At 34.5% G+C, this 16201-nt stretch overlaps 1 long non-coding RNA gene across 1 annotated transcript; it reads right to left on the bottom strand.

The window, feature by feature from the left end:
- Positions 1-4807: 4807 nt before the first annotated feature.
- LOC116665002 lies at positions 4808-9173 on the bottom strand. Its single transcript, XR_004321579.1, has 3 exons — positions 9100-9173; positions 5020-5022; positions 4808-4820 (listed from the first exon to the last, which is right to left on the bottom strand). It is a non-coding gene; the product is annotated as an uncharacterized LOC116665002 (long non-coding RNA).
- Positions 9174-16201: the final 7028 nt, after the last annotated feature.

Below are 16201 nucleotides of genomic sequence, written 5' to 3'. Positions count from 1 at the left end.
ATTAAAAGGCAATATTTTTATTTAAAATGAAAAATTATATTCACAGAAAATAAAATAAGTACCAGAAGCAAAGTCTATCCTATAATCTGAATACATAGGAATCAGAAGGACATTGTCCTAAAAAAGACATGGACTCAGAACAGAAGGACTTCTGTAAACCAAATGTTAATGGCAGTCGTTATGGTACCATTTTGCTGCAGGTTCTGGAATCCTCAGAGGCTGTTGCATAAAATTGCCTGTAACTGTCTCTGCTCAGGATTTAGCTTTGTCTTTGACATCAGCAAGTTTGAAATCCATTAGATGAGATGTCCTTTCTTGTGGACAGTGAACACAGGATCACCTCAAAGATGTCCTCTTTATTGGTGTTTTTCTTCCCCCTGTTTTTTTCCTTTGAAGACTGCAAAATATACTTTTTTATAGTTTAAAGTTACTTTCTAGTTATATTAATGCACTAAGCTGAAAAGACTGTGACCTGTTTATAAGTCTTTCTGTGTCTTAAAAACTGCTCTGCAGTTACCTGTCTATCCAACCATCCATCCTAGTTTGGTTCACTAAAAAGACCTAGAAATAGTAACAACCTGGTAGGAATAGGCACCTCTGTCCCCCAAACTGTGAATCTGAAACGCTTCAGCAAGTAGTGCATCTTACGTTATTGGCTGTTGCCAGGACTCGTATATGAAATGTACAAATAGGCGAAGATATTGTATCACAGCAAAGACACGGTAAATGTCTGCTAGTGCTGTATCAAAAGGACTGTGGGACCAAAATGAAGGCACTCCCGTAAGTTGGGAAAGTTTGTACAACAAATGTAAAATCAGATTCTATTCATTAATATACAAGAGTGTATCTTTTAAAATAATGAGTTAATGAGGATACTTAGAGGATATGGTCAAACAACAACAACAGTAAATAGCACAAGCAGAAACCTTTATTGGTCACCACCTGGGTATCTAGAGCATCACTTTTTTACCCTGAAATCGGCAGTTACCAGAAAATTTAATCTCTTCTTTGCTAATCTCGTCTATTATATTAGTGGTATTTTAGCGTAATTCAGTAGTCCTAGCTAATGATGAAAGTGGTTGTATTAGAGAAAAATTTAACTAATAAATGAAGAAATACCAAAATTAGAACAGTGCCACTTAGCAAATTGTAATTAAATAATCATTTCAGCAGAGGAGTAAACAATTAGATGAAAGATTGATGGGGAACTTTACAAAGGAAGAATTACTCTATTGCCACCAGAATCTATGATCAATCTTACCACTGTTAAAAGTGAGACAGCTAGATACCCAGAAAATTTGTCTCTTAGAAGAATCCTTCCCAAAGGTGAACCTGAATCTATGCACAATTCTAAATAATACTTCAGATTTTTAAGAAAAAGTAGTTCCTCCATCAATTTAAATAGCATCAAAAGGAAGATAACAGACAAATCAACAATGCAGTTCTAACACTGGACAACGTACTTGGTTTTGCAATGTGGCAAGGGTGTAAAGGAAAAAAGAGGACTTGGAGAGAAGAGCCCATTCTAAGTTAATAGACCTCAGAAACATAATGACCACATACCAGTTAAGTAAATGGATACTAAGTTACCGAGGACAGATTTCTTACTGTTATTAACTGGAGAGAGTTGTAGAGGAGCAGGCTAGCTAAATGATCTATATGGTAGTGGATTAGCATTGGGAACATCAGTATTAATTCATGTTAAATTTAATATAGAAACAAATGGTTACATATAGAAATATGTGTGTGTGTGTGTGTGGTGTGTATATGCATGTCTTTATTCACAGATTAGTCTAACACATTTATCTCCTTGCTCCTTCAGCTGAGAGGGCCTGGAATCAATGACATTTCAGTAGCCATGAGCACAGTTTGCACCCATGTCTTCATTTCTTAGACCATTCTCTAATAAAAAGAATCAAGGCCCCTTGGAGAAACAGCTCATTCTGGCAATAGGGCAAGATATATACATGGTAGGTCTGAAGTCTCTTGTAGTACCAGGAAATAAAGAAATGTTAAAAAAAAAATTACGGGAGTATAGCAGAGGGACACAGAAGTTAACTAAAAGACCTCCCAGTGAACAAAACTGGAGTAATTTGGTCAACAATATGAATAAATAATATTGACTTATAACCCAGAGTATAAAATGAATATCCATGCATCCAGAGTGACATGAATCACTGAGTAAATAAATAAATGTTAGGGAACAGACAACCCTCTTGTATAGAAAAATTCCGAATAATTTCTGTAGATGCCTCTTGATGAGATGAAGCCTAATTCCTTACTCTTAAATACAGGCTGCACATAGTGACTTTCTCCTAAAGAGTACCTATGAACTAGAAGGGAAGGAAGAGCAACTTGAGAGGAGATGGAGCCTGATGAAGTCAGTTGATAGTGATAAATCCTGTTGATGGTATACATCTTTGGTATGGTCTCCTGTGAATTGTTGGTCTAACTCTCCTTTTGTTGACCCTGTGGTTTCCGTCCCCAAAATGCGACTCCAGTTCAGTCATGAGAAAAAAGTATGTGAAATCTAAAAAAAAAGTTACAAATGAACTTATTTACAAAACAGAAATAGATTCACAGACACAGAAAATAAATTTATGGTTACCAAATGGGAAAGGCAGAGGAGGGGATAAATTAGGAGTTTGGGATTAACAGATACACACTACAATATCTCAAATAGATAAACAGCAAGGACCTACTGTATAGCACCAGGAACTATATTCAAAATCTTGTAATAACCTATAATGGAAAGGAATCTGAAAAAGAATGTATACATATATATGTATATATTGGAATCACTTTGCTATACACCTGAAACTAATACAACATTGTTAATACTTCAGTTTAAAAAAAAAAGATAGAAAGGAAAAGTACGGGAAAATTCCATTTAAGGGATATTCTACAAATATACCTAGCCAGTCATTCTCAAAACTGTAAAGGTAATCAAAGACAAGGAACTTAAAAAACACAAAAAAACCTCTCACAAATAAGAGGAACCTAAAGAGATATGACCACTAAATGTGTGATAGGCTCAATTATGGATCCCACATAAAAGATACCCACGTCCTGTGAATATTACCTTACTTTATATGGCAGAAAACCACTTTGCAGATGTTTAATTAATGACCTTGACAAGGGCAGATTATCCTGGACCACCTGCATCAATCGTAAATACAACCACGAGTATTCTTTTAAGACAGAGGTAGAGAGAGATCTGACAGAAAAGGAAGAGGCCAAGATTGGAGTGATGCAGTCAAAAGCCAAGGGAAGAGGCAACCCCCAGAAGCTGGAAGAGGAGGCAAGGAAACAGATCCCCTCTGCAGAGCCTCCTCAGAAGTGCTGCCTTGCCAGCACCTGAATTTTGGCCCAGTGAAGCTGATTTTGGACTTTTTGGACTTCTTGGCCTCCAGAACTAGGAGAAAATACATTTCTGTTGTTTACACCCACAGCTTTGTGGCAATTTATTATAGCAACCATAGGAGACTAAGATAAAATACAATGTAATATCTTGATTGGGATCCAAAAGCAGAAAAAATATATTAGGGCAAAACTGAGGAATTCTGAAAAAAAGTATAAACTTTAGCTAATAATTGTGACCAGTGTAACATACTAGTGATATGAGCTGTATGGGAACACTCTACACTCTCTTTTCAGTAATTCTTAAAAACTGTTTTAAGATAAAGAGCTTATTTTTTATTTTATTTACTTATTTATTTTATTGAAGTATAGTCAGTTACAATGTGTCAGTTTCTGGTGTACAGCACAATGTCCCAGACATGCATATACATACATATATTTGTTTTCATATTCTTTTTCATTAAAGATTATTATACTGAAGATAGTTCCCTGTGCTATACAGAAGAATTTTTTTCTTTAATCTATTTATATATTTGGTGGCTAACATTTGCAAATCTCAAACTCCCAAATTTATCCCTTCCCACCCCCTTTCCATTGTTTACCATGTCTGCTAGTCTGTTTCTGTTTTGTAGATGAGTTCATTAGTGTCTTCTTTTTTCATATTTTTAGATTCCACATATGAGTGATATCATATGGTATTTTTCTTTCTCTTTCTGGCTTACTTCACTTAAAATGAGGATCTCTAGGTCCATCCATGTTGCAGCAAATGGCATTATTTTATTCTGTTTTATGGCTGAGTAGTATTCCATTGTATAAGTATACCACTACTTCTTTATCCAGGCATCTCTCAATGCTACCATATCTTGGTATTGTATATATAGTGTTCCTATGAAAATTGGAGTGCATGTACCTTTTTCAAATTAGAGTTCCCTCCAGATATATGCCCAGGAGTGGGATCGCTGGATCATAGAGTTAGTCTATTTTTAGTCTTTTGAGGAATCTCCATACTGTTTTCCGTGATGGCTGCACCAAACTGCATTCCCACCAGCAGTATAGGAGGGTTCCCTTTCTCCACAGCCTCTCCAGCATTTATCATTTGTGGACTTTTTAATGATGGCCATTCTGACTGGTGTGAAGTGATACCTCATTGTAGTTTTGATTTGCATTTTTCTGATAATTAGTGTTATTGAGCATTATTTTCACGTACCTATTGGCCATTTGTATGTCTTCATTGGAAAATTGCTTGTTTAGATCTTCTGCCCATTTTTGGATTGGGTTTTTTGTTGTTGTTGTTATTAAATTGTATGAGCTGTTTATATATTCTGGAAATTAAGCCTTTGTCAGTCGCATCATTTGCAAATATTTTCTTCCATTCTTATGCTTATGGTTTCTTTTGCTGTAAAAAAGCTTTTAAGTTTAATTAGGTCCCATTTGTTTATTTTTGCTCTTATTTCTGTTGCCTGGGTAGACTGCCCTAGGAGAACATTGCTAAGATTTATGTCAGAGAATGTTTTGCCTATGTTTTCTCTAGGAGATTTATTGTGTCTTGTCTTATATTTTAAGTCTTCAAGCCATTTTGAGTTTATTTTTATGTATGGAGTGAGGGAGTATTCTAACTTCATTGATTTACATGCTGCTATCCAGTTTTCCCCACACCACTTGCTGAAGAGACTCTCCGTTGTATGTTCTTGCTTCTTTTGTTGATTAATTGACTGTAGGTCTGTAAGTTTATTTCTGGGCTCTCTGTTCTGTTCCATTGATCCGTATGTCTGTTCTCATGCCATTACCATGTTATTTTGATTACCGTAGCTGTGTAGTATTATCTGAAGTCTGGGATGGTTATTCCTCAAGCTTCATTCTTTTTCTTCAATATTACTTTGACAATTCTGGGTCTTTTGTGATTCCATATAAATTTTAAGTTTATTTGTTCTAGTTCTGTTAAAAAATGGTCTTGGTATTTGATAGGGATTGAATTAAATCTGTAGATTGCTTTGGGCAGTAACACCATTTTAACAATATTGATTCTTCCAGTCTAACAGCATGGGATATCCTTCCATTTCTTTAAGTCATCTTTAATTTCCTTAGTGAACGTTCTGTAGTTGTCCATGTATAAATCTTTCACCATCTTAGTCAGATTTATTCCTAAGTATTTTATTGTTTTGAGTGTGATTTTAAAAGGGATTGTTTCTTTACTGATTTTACTGCTATTTCATTGTTAGTGTAATGAAATGCAAGTGATTTCTGTATGTTAATTTTGTATCCTGCTACCTTGTCAAATTCTTTTATAGTTTTTGTGTGGAGCTTAGGGTATAAAAATGTTATTTTTTAAATTTAAAAAAATTATAAAAATTTTAAAGGTTACTCTCCATTTACAGTTGTTATAGAATATTGGCTCTATTCCTCTGTTCCTTGTACAATACATCCTTGAACCTTAAACCCAGTGGTTTGTGCCTCCCGCTCCCCCACCTCTATATTGCCCCTCCCCACCCCCCTGGCACTGGTAATCACTAGTTTATTCTCTTTATCTGTGAGTCTGCTTTTTTTTTTTTTTTTTTGTATTTCCTAGTTTGTTATACTGTTAAGATTCCACATGTAAGTAATACCATATAGTAAAGATTATTTTTAAAAACAAAGCTTTCAGATTTGGGTCAATTTCTATACATCCTTAGGTGCATATTGACATGCAAAGTGTTTCTTAGAAAAGCTAAGGACATTTAAATAAATGAAAACACAATAGATAAAAGGAGGACATTTTTAGGTACTCTGAAGTTATTCAGACACTTGAGTAATCTAATCTAAAATATACATGATTGCATTTTAAAATTCATTCTTTTGATCACTCTTACCAGTATCAGGGAATATTGACATTATGCTTTAGTTATGATATTTGTTTTGGAAATTATTGTCAGAATCCCAGTCTCACTAAACTTTCTAAGTCAGACAGTAGTCCAATAAAATACAATGCAAAATGAAATGATCTTTAATTACAAGACTGGGCAGATAGTTCTGTGAATTGGCATTCATCTGAAAATATACCTACCAACAATGGGGGTAAATCTAGGAAGAAGAGTGGGATAAGAGGTATAGAGCTTACAAAGATTAAAGGGATTTTTCACATTTAATCTATGAAAATGTATGTTATGTAAAGATGTTATTTAGGTATTAGATAATTGTGAAGTGTACAAAAACATAAATTATAAGAAAAACAAGGATAAATCAATTTTGTACTGTTTGAAGTTTTTAAACAAAACAAAACCAACTACCAGAATAAGAAATGTAAAACAATTTACTAGAAGAGTAAAGAATGAGAAAAAGAAAAATACCTTCTTCATAAAATAGAAGGAACCTTGCTAAAACTCCCTGCCCAAAGATACCTTTTTGGTGCAGAATAAAAACTTGAATTCCATGAGTGACAACAATTTATAGAGGTTCTAAATCTCTGCCGTATATGAACCTCTGTAGTAATCACTTTCCAATCATTGATCTGTATTAAATCATCAAAAATCAGATGCTATTCTAGTCTTTCTGGAGAAACATGTCAATATTACAGGCTTCCATCCTTCAAGGCACTAACAGTTTAGGGAAGCAGAGATGCAACCCTGTATCTCTCTCAGATGCAAACACATGGCCTAGAGGCCACATAAATGAGGATAAAAGTGAGTTCTGTGTGAAAGAGAAAATGCTATATCATGAACAGTTTATAAATGAATAAAAGTTCATGAGTTGACATATGGGATTTGACAATTACAGATGGACCTAGCAATATGAAGGAAGCAGGAGAGGACAAAACTGAAAAAGACTGTGCTGTTGGAGCTTATGGTATGGGACAAAGAATGTTGCAGTTTCAAGTCTGAGGCCTGGATTCAAGCTGGGGCCGTAGCATGAAGTGTTTCAGGTCGCGGTTTAGGGAGACCAGAGCACTTAGAATGAGGAGAGATGGAGCCAGCGCTTACTATAACAAAATGGCATCCGTTGATATTGGATTCCTTTTCTGGTGATGGGGGAGTCATATAAAACAGAACTTTTTCCCAAAGATTTATTGAGATATTGGCATATAACACTGCATATGTTTAAAGCGTATACTGTGTTGATTTGATACACTTACATGTTGGAGAATGATTACCACCATAGAGTTAGCTAACATGTCTATCACCTTACATAATTGCCATGTCTTTTTTATGATGAGAACATCTAAGATCTACTCTGTAAGCAACTTTCAAGTGTATCATACCAGGATTATTATCTCTCACCTCCATTACACTGTGCATTAGGTTCCCAGAATCTGTCTTACTACTTCAAGTAATCTCATTACTTCTCCCACCCCCCAGCAGCTGGCAACGTCCTTTCTACTCTGTGCCTCTGAGTTCAGCTGTTTTAGATTCCACAGAGAGATAAAGACATACAGTGTTTGTCTTTTTCTGTCTGAATTGTTTTACTTATTATTATTGTTTAGTAACGTATTAACTTAGCATAATGCCCTCAGGGTCCATCCGTGTTGTTGCAAGTGGCAGGGTTTCCTTCTTTCTCATTATGTGTATATAAAATATAAGTATATATGACATAAATATATATAATATTAATATATATTGTATGTTCTTTATCCATGGATCTGTTGACGGACACACATTTGGTTGCTTCTGTGTATGTATTGATTACTGTGAATAACACTGCAGTAAACATTGACATACAGACATCTCTTTGAAATCCTCTTTTCGTTTCCTCTGGATATGTGCCCAGACGTGTGACTGCCAGGTCATACAGTAGTTCTATGTTTAATTTTTTGAGGAACCTCCACGCTAGTTTCCGAAGTGGCTGTACTACTTGACGCTGTCATCAATAATGTGCAAGGGTTCCCTTTCCTCCACACCCTCGCCGACACATACCATCCTTTGTCTTTTTGATGGTAGCCATTCTAAGAGATGTGAGCTGATATTTCATTGTGACTTTGATTTTATTTCCGTGATAATTGAGTGTCTTTTTATTTACCTGTTAGCTATTTGTATGCATTCTTTGGAAAAATGTCTATTTAGTTCCTCTGCCCATTTTAAAATCAGATGGTTTGAGAGTATTTTGCTGTTAAGTTATGAGTTTTTATATATATTGGATATTAACCCCTCTTGAGATAGGATTTGTGAATATTTTCTCCCTTTCTGTAGGTTGCCTTTTTGTTTTGTGGGTTGTTTATTTTGCCTTGCAGAAGAAGCTTTTAAGTTTAATGAAGTTCCACATGAAGTTTTGCTTTCATTGCTTATGCTTTTGGTGTCACATCCAAAAAATTATGGCCAAAACCAATGTCAAGGAGCTTTCCCCTGTGTTTTCTTCAGGGAGTTTTTTGATTTCAGGTCTTACGTTTAAGTCTTTAATCCATTTCCAGTTAGTTTTCATGAGTATTGTTAGATAAGGGTTTAATTTCATTCTTCTTCATGTGGTTATTCGATTTCCCCAACACCATTTGTTGAAGCTCACAGCTAGCATACTCAGTGGTAAAAGGTTGAAAACTTTACCTTTTAGATGAGGAAGAAGACATGGGTGCTTACTCTCATCATTCCTATCTATTCAGCATAGTACTGGAAGTCCTAGCCAGAGCAGTCAGACAAAAAGAAAGAAAGAAAAGGTATCTGAAACAAAAAGGAAGAAATAGATTTGACTATATTTGCAGATGATATGTTCTTATATAAAGAATATTACACTTGCATACATGTTTTTGTGTGAACATATGTTTTTCTTTATCTTGAAAACATACCTAGGAGTGGAATGCTGGGTTATATGGCAATTCTATGTTTAGCATTTTGAGGAACTTGCGAAATGTTTTCCACAGCAGATGTACCATTTAATATTCCTAAGAGGAGTGCATAACTGTTCCAATTTCTCCACGTATTCATTAACATTTGTTAATTTCTATCATTTTAATTATAGCCATCCTAGTGTGTGTGAAGTAGTAACTCAGTATGGTTTGAATTTGCAGTTCCCTGATGAACAGTGATGTTAATGTTTTCTTTCTTTTGCTTGACTTGAGTTTGCTCTTTTCTATTTTCTTAAAGCTAATCTGAAATATTTGTTATTCATCTGAAATCTTCTTTTTAAGATGAATATTTATAGCTACAAATTTTCTCTGGGCACTGCTTTAGCTGTATCCTATAAATTTTGGAATGCTGAGTTTTATTTTTCATTAATCTCTAAGAGCTGTCTAGTTTTCCCTTGTCCCATTGTTTATTTAGGAATGTGTTGTTTAATGTGCACGTATTTGTGAATATCCCAAATTTCCTTCTGTTATTGATTTCTAATTTAATTCCATTCTGATTAGAATACATACTTTGTATAATTTCATTTTAAATTCGTCAAGGCTGGTTTAATGCCACAGTTGATGGTGTGTCCTTGAGAACATCCGATGTTTATTTGAGAAGAATACATCTTCTCCTATTGGATGGCGTGGTCTATAGATGTCTTTCAGGTCTAGTTGGTTTATAGTGTTGTTCAAGTTTCCTTTTTCCTTATCGTCTGGCTTATTGCTATCTATGTCCACTATTAAAAGTAGGATATTAAAGTCCTATATATTATATTCGTTTGTCTGTTTTTCCTTTAATTCAATCATCTTTTATGCATTTGGGGACTATGATGCTATGCACATATTTATTTTTAACTGTCAGATATACATGGTGGATTGACCCCCTCTTCATCTCTAGTAGTATTTTGTCTTAAAGTGTTTTTTCCCTGTTATTAGTGTGTACTCACTCCAGCTTAGTTTTGATTGCTGTTTAACTGATACATTTTTTCCATCTTTTACTTTTGTTCTGTTTGTGTCTTTGAATATAAATTGTGTCTCCTATAGACAGTATACAATAGGATATTGGGTTTTTTGAAATGCAATTTGAAGATCTGTACATTTTGATTGCATTTTTAATCCGTTTACATCTGTTATGACTATTAGTATGTTTACATTTATATATGCTTGTTTTTTTGCTTTCTATGTGCATTGATTTTTTGTTTCTCTATTATCCTTCTTTTTCCTTCCTTTATATTAAGTGGATATTTTTAGCATTACATTTTAATTCTTCTAATCAGTTCTATTTTTTAAGTTTTAAAAATCTACATCAGTAGTTGTAAGATAGAATGAGAGAAAAATTCAGTAAAGGTGAATTATTATCCCTAGGATCTGTGATATTTCCTTCTGAAGAACAGTCAGTTTCAACCCCTAAATGAATCACTCCTGTTACCAAGGAATGTTACTGTTGGGAGTGTACCCTATAATGAGATGAGGGGGAAAGGCAGTTGAGAACTACTGTTCTATATTAAGTAGGATAAGGTTACATTTTATAAGTCACTGGAAATATAAAGAACCATAGCATAATGTAGGGCTTCATCTGGATGAAACTACATTATAAAACTGAGAATTATATCAACAGCAATCCAGCATAATATTTAAGAAGTATATGTGTATCTGCATAACATTGTTATATACTGTATGTATTAATATATACAGCTGACACTTGAACAATACAGGTTTGAACTGCACAGGTCCACTTATATGTGAATTTTTTTCAATAAATATGTATTACAGTACTACATCATCCATAGTTGGTTGAATTCTAGATTACAGAACCAGGGATACAGAGGCCCAGCTATAAAGCTATGGGTGGATTTTCAGCTGTGTGAGTGTCAGCACCCCTAACCCTTATGTTGTTCAATGGTCAACTCTACATACACACACATGTGTATTTATGTATATATGTATACATATAAACATACAGATGATGTATATTTTATATGTCTGTAATTCTTACATAAGTAATGCTGAACTGTTTAATCCAGTTAGTTGCAAAATATATTATAGTTTTGTATTTGTCAGTATACAGGATATTTTAGGTGGATTTTGAATACAGGATGATAAATCAGTCTTTCAAGAAAAGCCACACGATTTATCTGTTAATGAGTTGTTGAGAATTGGATAAAATGGAGACCTCCTGACTAAGAATTAAACCTGTTAAAGCAAATATGCAGGGTACTTGGATTTGGGATATTTCCATGTTTACTCTGAAAAATTTCCACAGCCTTTTCTATAAGAAGCCTAAAAAGTTTATTGAGGTACTTGGTTGATAAACCATGGCAAAAGGCAGCTCTCCCTCTTCTATGTCTAAGTTCTTTATTGATTACCTAGATCATCTCAGTTCCATAAGTGGGAGTGGATGGTTGTATTCATGCCAGGAAAATCCCTCTTCCTGACTCCTTGTCCTACTGAACAAATCCTCCCCACCTTAAGTTCAGATTTACAGAAATTTTATTAAATAATATTCTTTTCCAAAGTCATCTTGAATGTTTTTAACTTAATTTTGGAGCAGTTATAAGTCTAGGAGCTGACCATGTGTAGGCAATGCAGTGAATCTTTTGGTTTCCTTGAATTTCTGGTTCTCAGCCATTCATAAACTTTTTAAAGCAAAAGCCTTATTACCCATTACCATTATTGGAATATTCCCTATTAGTCTTGCTGTGGTATATTTCTGAAGGGCAGACTGAGATTCCTCTAAATTGTGAGCTTTGAATTCTTTGAACATACAATATAATAGTCCATTTGCACCCAAAGAGGCATCCGAAATGACTATAAAATTAGATTAGACATTTACTTGTGGAATAAGCATTTCCTGTTTCTAAATGAATAGATATTTGCCATAATCTTAAAAATACTAATTTTTAATGTTTAAATGGAGGGAAAACTAAGTATTAGAAGGCAATATTCATGTGTTGAACAGGTAAGATCATGCTCTAAAAATGAAAATGTGTGTTAATGAAAATAAACTTTGAATTATGTTTTCAAATAGACATAACCCTCACTTTCTCAGGCAATGTTTTGATAAAACAGCAGGCTTTTCTATAGGACAAAGAATAAGCTTTTATTTTTAAACTCAAAAATTGTCAGGTTGTAACCTGAAAATACACACACACACACAATTATAATGCCATTACTGAGAAGAAAATAGAAAATAATCTTCTTACTTGGTAGTTGACTTTAGCCAGAACATCTCAAAATATCATGATAACAAATCATCCGTTTCAGTTTCTCAATTTTATCACTTTTAGTACATGTAGTTCACCTGCTGACTTGACAATTTCGTGAAAAGCTCTAGTGAAAAATTTAGATGGAACAGAAGTTACAATGAAATACGTTTAAAACAAAGCAGTTAAAGATATTTTAACTCTGAATGTGTTTTGCTTGGAGCAAAGCATGATATGAAATAGTAGGAAGTGATAAAGAAATAGCAAAAATTACCACCCAGGAAAAAAGTGCTTATCATCTGAAGATAAAAATCTCTGAATTCTGGTTCTTTCTTTTTAGAATACTTACCACTTATTTCTTACAAATGGACTCAAGTTACAGGACAAACATACAAGAATGAGCTTTAATTGTGCATAATATTTATCCCTTCTTCTTTATTCTATTAACTAAAACAAATCACAAGGTCAGCCTTGTTTTTTAAGGGTTAGGAAAACAGAATTTTCTTTTTTTTTTTTTTTTAACATTTTTTTATTGATTTATAATCATTTTACAGTGTTGTGTCAAATTCCAGTGTTCAGCACAATTTTTCAGTCATGCATGGACATATACACACTCATTGTCACATTTTTTTCTCTGTGAGCTACCATAATATTTTGTGTATATTTCCCTGTGCTATACAGTATAATCTTGTTTATCTATTCTACAATTTTGAAATCCCAGTCTATCCCTTCCCCCCCTCCCCCCCCCCCCCCCCCCCCCCCCCCCCCCCCCCGGCAACCACAAGTCTGTATTCTCTGTCTGAGTCTGTTTCTGTCCTGTGTTTACGCTTTTTGTTTGTTTGTTTGTTTTTGCTTTTGCTTTTTAGATTCCACATATGAGTGATCTTATATGGTATTTTTCTTTCTCTTTCTGGATTACTTCACTTACAATGACATTCTACAGCATCCATGTTGCTGCAAATGGCATTATGTTGTCGGTTTTTATGGCTGAGTAGTATTCCATTGTATAAATATACCACATCTTCTTTATCCAGTCACCTGTTGATGGACATTTAGGCTGTTTCCATGTTTTGGCTATTGTAAATAGTGCTGCTATGAACATTGAGGTGCAGGTGTCATCCTGAAGTAGGGTTCCTTCTGGACACAAGCCCAGGAGTGGGATTCCTGGATCATACGGTAAGTCTATTCCTAGTCTTTTGAGGAATCTCCACACTGTTTTAGGAAAACAGAATTTTCTTGATGCGAGAAGTTGCAGAGACGTATCGCAAATGCGTGGATATCTGAAGAGCTAAATACTTCGGGCTAAATGTGCACTGTAAAGGAGAGAAGACATTTCTGTAGAAATTAAAATACCAGTCTAAATTTATAGTTCTGGTGCTATATACATATAACACACATATATTAAATAATGTATAAATAGTAACAATATGATGTACTTAGTATAGTGTATCCTTTGCAAATACCAGGCATCTCAACTATATATTTTAGTGATTATTGAAGTTCACTTATGATTTTTTTTCCTAACAAGCTCTTACAGGGTTAATACACTATTCTGTTTATTAAGTGAAAATCTGTATCCTTTCCTAGCTAGGGTCACAAGAGAGAATTAAGCCCTAATGCCTTAAGGCAGCTATTTGGTGTAATAAATTAACTTTTTTTGTATGTATCTAGAATGCTACTAGCAGAGTACCATGCTTGGGAAACTTGAGAACAAAACATAACAAATGAATACAGTTTATTAAAATTCTATGCTTCACTTTTTTATAAAATTAACTTGATTTTACCAAATAAATTTTCAACAATTAAAACTGTTTAGAGTTCTAGCTATCATTAAATATCTTGTGATCAATGTAGTGAATCAATATGATGTTCTATTCATGTTACAAGTGGGCCTACAGTATAGATTGTTAAGTATATATTATAACTTATTATGTATTATATATGTTGTATATGTAATATATATTATTGTAATATATAGCCAGATAGATCCCAGCTGTCCTGTGCATATGTGAATACTGCACTAGATCATGAGAACCTCTAGAACCATAAATTCAAACATCAAGGGAAAAATTGAAATGGATACTTGGCACTACTCAGTAATGACATTATTTGTGCAGAAATCTATTGCATTTTTGCTATATGAAAAGGATTTTTTTACTTTAAAAATAAAACCAAAAGTGTGTTTGCTGTTTCTCACTTAGGCACCAGTGTATTTTTTAACAAGTGTATTTTTTCTTGGTTTGTGATGATCCAGGTCCTCAGTGCCAAATTGCAGGGCTCATTAGCAGGGCACTTCGGCTCTGGCCAAATGCTGGTGCTTTGCCTGAATCCTTTCTATTTTTCTACTCTTCCATTTTCAAACTTTCGGCTAGCTCCCTTTTTCATTCCCTAACATACCATTGTCCAGAGGCAAAAAAGGACCATTTTCCCCAACATGCATCTTTGTTTAAAAGCAAAGATATTTTTAACAGAAACCTCTAGAAGAATTCCTATTGTATTTCCTTGGCCCCGAACCTAGCTGGTATATTCTGGTGCCTCACCTTAAAAACACATCATAATTTTTTCTCTTTAATTCCATTCCCATCATCTTAGACACCATCATTTTCCATTAGGATACTGCAATGACCTCCTAAGAGGTTTCTCTTTTCCCTCTTGCCCTCTTCAGTTTATTTTCCAAAGAATAATCACACTGGTCTTTAATAATGTGGTCATGTAATGTACCTCTGCTACCTAAACTTCTCCAGTGGCATCCATTTGTACTTGGAATATTGTCCAAACATCTTCCCATCCCTTCATCCTTACCTTATGCTACTTCTCTTTGTTTAGTACATTTCTACTTGCAGGCTTTCTGACAGCTGATGAAACACATCATGTCCTTGCTTTACAGGTTTTGAAAGTATTAGTACCTTAAGTTTTCTACAGGGAGCTTATAGTTTGGCTTATAAAACGAAACTATACATACATTCAATAAATTTTTAATTCATGTGCCATTTATTGGTGCAGTGAAACAGCACAGTGCTTCTGAACCAGCCAAGTTCCTAATCTTTGGAAGTGCAACTTGCTTTTCACATTAGAATGCTCTGGAGTATAAATTCAGGCTCCGCTTGACCTCAGTTTCTGGGACCGAACTTGACCTGAAACAGAAGGACTTAACCACCTCACATTTTTGTGCTCAGCCTTATCATTGCTGCTCATTCATACACGATGCTGTTTCATTTCTGACTGTTCAGCTTAAAATTTTACTTTGACAAGCCCTTGGCACATCACAGGCATTGCGATATTTATTTTTAAGTGATAAGGTGCACTTTTGCCCTTAATGAACTCTGGTTTTCAAATTCCTCATTCCTGTTGCTCATTTCTGTCCCCTTTATTCCATGCTCCCATCCCTATCTGTACACCCCATTCAGATATGCAGTCTTATCACTGTGCTTCAGCTTTGAGTACTATTTTACTCTTCCTTTTCTGGAATCTGACCAATAAGTAGATCTTTCCCTATGGCTGAGGTTCTGTGTTGTTTTGTCATTCCCTTTCCCAGAAACAAGAGCATTGCCTTTAAAAGAGATCTTCTAATTTTTGACTCAGCTCCAATGCAGCAATCAGTAACTGGATAAGTTGCCTGATTCAATTTATCAGTGCTGTGCCCTTTATTCCTTCAGCTTTGCCTTTGAACTCCCTCTGTTTCTAGTATTTTCCAGAGTAGTAAACAAAAGATTCCATTCTTCACAACTCATCTATTCCAAAAATACGGCAGTGTAGTGATGGTAGAATGATTATGCCACTAAACTTTAAATTTTTTGTAGAAAATGTGGGGTCTCACAAGTTACTCAAGAGAAATTGAACAGGTTAGAAGTGA

This window comes from Camelus ferus, chromosome 7, assembly GCF_009834535.1.
Source record: "Camelus ferus isolate YT-003-E chromosome 7, BCGSAC_Cfer_1.0, whole genome shotgun sequence".
NCBI classification, from domain to species: domain Eukaryota; kingdom Metazoa; phylum Chordata; class Mammalia; order Artiodactyla; family Camelidae; genus Camelus; species Camelus ferus.
This window is presented reverse-complemented; position numbering and strand designations above follow the sequence as displayed.